This window comes from Arachis duranensis, chromosome 5 (genome assembly GCF_000817695.3).
Source record: "Arachis duranensis cultivar V14167 chromosome 5, aradu.V14167.gnm2.J7QH, whole genome shotgun sequence".
In the NCBI taxonomy this organism is placed as follows: Eukaryota; Viridiplantae; Streptophyta; class Magnoliopsida; order Fabales; family Fabaceae; genus Arachis; species Arachis duranensis.
Window position 1 is genome coordinate 104,487,133 of NC_029776.3, and position 3,754 is coordinate 104,490,886.

The following is a 3,754-nucleotide window of genomic DNA, read 5'->3' on the forward strand; positions in this document are numbered from 1 at the left end:
GATTGCCAAACATACACTATATCTACAAATTCAATAACATTTTTATTTATTTTTATTTTTATCTATCCTAAATTCTAAATAGATATTAGAATGCCAAATGGATTTTCTATTTATATTATATATACGTATTTCTGCTTTTTAAGGTAAGTTCCAGATCTTTGTTTTATAAAAAGAGAAATTATAGAATATGAAGCCCCACAATCCCAGACACTCTTACTAAGCAACAGTGATATTTCTCCTCAAAGGCTATGGCGGGAGAGAAAGAGAAGGCTAGCTAGGTTTCTTTTGATTTCACTCCAACTATCTATTCTTAGGATTATAGGACATAATTTTTAAAGAATTTTATATTTATTTTTATATATATATATTACTTATATTTTTAAGTTAAAAATAACTAATATAAAGTAAAAAATAAAATTTATATTTTATACCATAAAAATATAAAAAAAATTATACACAAATAACATAGATATCATTTTTCATGTATTTTTGTTCCCACTAGATTACTTTAACCTAAAGCAGCGGGTTTCAGACTTTCAGTTACTATTGGGAAATGAGTGGCAGTGAGCCCTATTCTTGATTAAATATTAATATATAAATTATAAAAAAATATATGTAATTCATTTTTAGTTAGTAAATAAATACTAGTTTTTTATTTTTATTTTTTTAATTTGAAATTTATAATTTATAATTAAATATTTAGAGTAAAAGACTTATATATAATTTAAAATTTAAAATGAATAAAAAACTTTAAAAAATAGCTGAGATATTGACTGAAAAATATTATTATTTAGCATTATTCATGCAATTTTACTGGATCAAACCAATATTTATTTATGTATGTAATTTGACTGGATCCCATGCACTTAACGATTTTGAGTTTCTATTTAGCTTTAACCTTTTATTAGTTTCTCCTCCCTGCATGTAGCAAGAGATTATCACATTTAATTATTATAAATTTTAATTTTTTATATATAGTACCTATAAGCTACCAGATCAATAGAGCTAATTAGTTTAGTCCATTAACTTAATTCCTGTCTAGGGGAAACTGATCTCATGGAAATGGATCAACTAATTCCTCACTAAACAACACCAAACCTCAAAGATAAAAGCTTCTTCAGGTTCCAAAACTTAACTGTCATCTTGTCTAAGTCTAACCATTTCCTTTCAAAGATAGATGAAAGAAAAGAGAAAGAAAAATATTATTTGATGCAAACAGATTCTCTGGAGAATACTAGAAAAAACAAAGCGATTTGGACCTTACAAGTGTCCCTTGCTACTTGAATATTTTAGTTGTGATGCCCCATAATAATAATAAGTGTTAATTTCTTACTTTCATATTATCCTATAACATAATATCTATCACATACACACGTATATATAATACATGATACGCCGCTATTCACACAATGATATAAGCTAGTATTAGTATTAGTATATATCTTAATCATGTCAATGACCACAATATATGTTGTAGAGATTGAAGACAGAGTCATAGAAAGATACACACAAAGACCATATTATTCCTTATGAGACCAAAGCAATAATAGTTCCTTTGAATAATAGATAGATATAAATGAATCATTTTCTTATATATATAATTGTTTTGTTTCCAGGGACTACCAAGTATTTCACAACATCCAAATGAATGGGTTCCTTCCTAATTTGTAAATAAATGATATGCTCTATGTCCCTTGGTCCCCCATACCATGGAATCCAAAGTTACTGCATCCACCAATTTAGATTTTAGAGACAACAATGATGATTTTATCTGCTTATCCTATATATGGAAGAATTAAGATGAAAAGCTAACAATAAATAATTATCCAATAAAGGAAAGTGACTGCTATATTATTGTTGTTCTTCTTCAATTTTTTAAGGGATAAATAAATATGTCACTTTATGAAGAAATTAACATAGTTGATTCTTTTGGGAGATGGACATATTTCTAGGGGTAAATGTGTCATTTTGAAGGAATGAACAAAGTTTTCTTTTGGGGACATGTTTGTATTGCGGATATTTGAAATTTATATGCCTTTTAATTTACAGGTTAAAAATTAAAATAATATATATATATGCAAATTTTTTTTTAACGAAGGAAATGCACGTTAGCAAAACAGAGCCCTCACTATTCTAAAAAAAAGTAGTTAGCAAAATAGAGCCTAAAATTTACTTATTTAAACTATGTGAAAACTCAGGTGCAGTCAATTTCACGTGAAGTTGATACCTGAAAGCCGTTAGATGATTTGACTGATTTGACTAAATTTTCATCTAACGGCTCTTAGATATCAACTTCACGTGAAGTCGATTTCACTTGAGTTTTAAACTATATGCACTCCAAAATCATTATATTGTCCTAAAACAAAACTGCTACTATTATGTTCTTCCACTTTTTATATAAATCGTGGCATTTATATAAATTTTAGGTTTCACATAAAATCTTGACAAAATTCACAACTTATTTGAATTTATATTAATTATAAAAATTCACGAGTTTTATGGATTTCAAAAAGCTAACCTAATTCATGATTTAATACAACGATTTGTGGGGGAAGTTCAAGAAGTTGCAGCATAAAACCATGCAAAAAAGGCCACGGCTTATAAGGAGAAGGCGTAAAACCTATATTAATCTCACAATTTAGCCACGAAAGAATACAAAACTTGATATAAGGTAACGATTTAGAATATGGATCAAAATATTTTGGACTACATAAATCGTTAATTTTGTACATGATTTATGGTAAAATCTAAAGGCCAAAATTTATATAAAAATTGGGAGAACAAAATACCAACGAATTTGTTTATAGGATAATCTAGTAATTTTGGCATAGTTTAAATGAATTCATCCTTACCACACCAGTTAGGAGATTTTTTCGATCAGTTACAGTTACAGATAGTGGGATTCAAATCCCATACTTTTAGGGGAGAGAAAAATATGTCATTTGAGTTGTAGTTGGTTGGTCGCAAGCATGCTCTGTTAGTGTTTTTTTTTTCTGACATATTTCATTAGTTAACAACCCAAGTAGACAAATGGGCCCAATTAAATGGCCCAAATAGGATTCATAGATTATTTGGTTACTTCGTTTAAAATGTGGCAGTCCATAAAACCAGCGCAAAATGGATAGATGTTCTCAATTGCGAATTTGCCATGACCCAGAAAAAAAAAAAAAGATGTTCTCAATTGCAAAGACACAAAGATGTTCTCAAAATACAACAGAAATTAAAAATTAAACAAAAATGGCGTGACATACATGATCTAGATTAACCAAGAAGTCACCATCTCCGCGCCATACAGATAAGGTTGAAAACTCGAAACTCTCCACCTTATCCACTTTGTACTACAACATATATACAATTATTATCATATCAAATACCCAACATATATCGGTTAAAAAACCAACGACTTTTTTTTTTCCTCCATTCTATATCTATCCCAAGACGCCTAAATAATATGATAATCGAATAACTATCTTTAACTAACTTTACCTAGAGCTTTCATAAAATGTCTCATATTATATCTTTAATCCTTGATTAACCTTTTTTCCATAGCTTAATCCTTTGCCTAGCCTATATAACTTTCTAATTTCTTTTGCAAGAGAAAAGACGAGCGACGACATGTATGTGAATCAGTGAATGCAAATAACATTGAAATGAACAATATCAAGTACATCAACTTATTAAGGAGTGGTATGATAGATTTATTAATAAAGATATAATTATTTATATTTTTTATTAATTTAAAATTTTTTAAAAA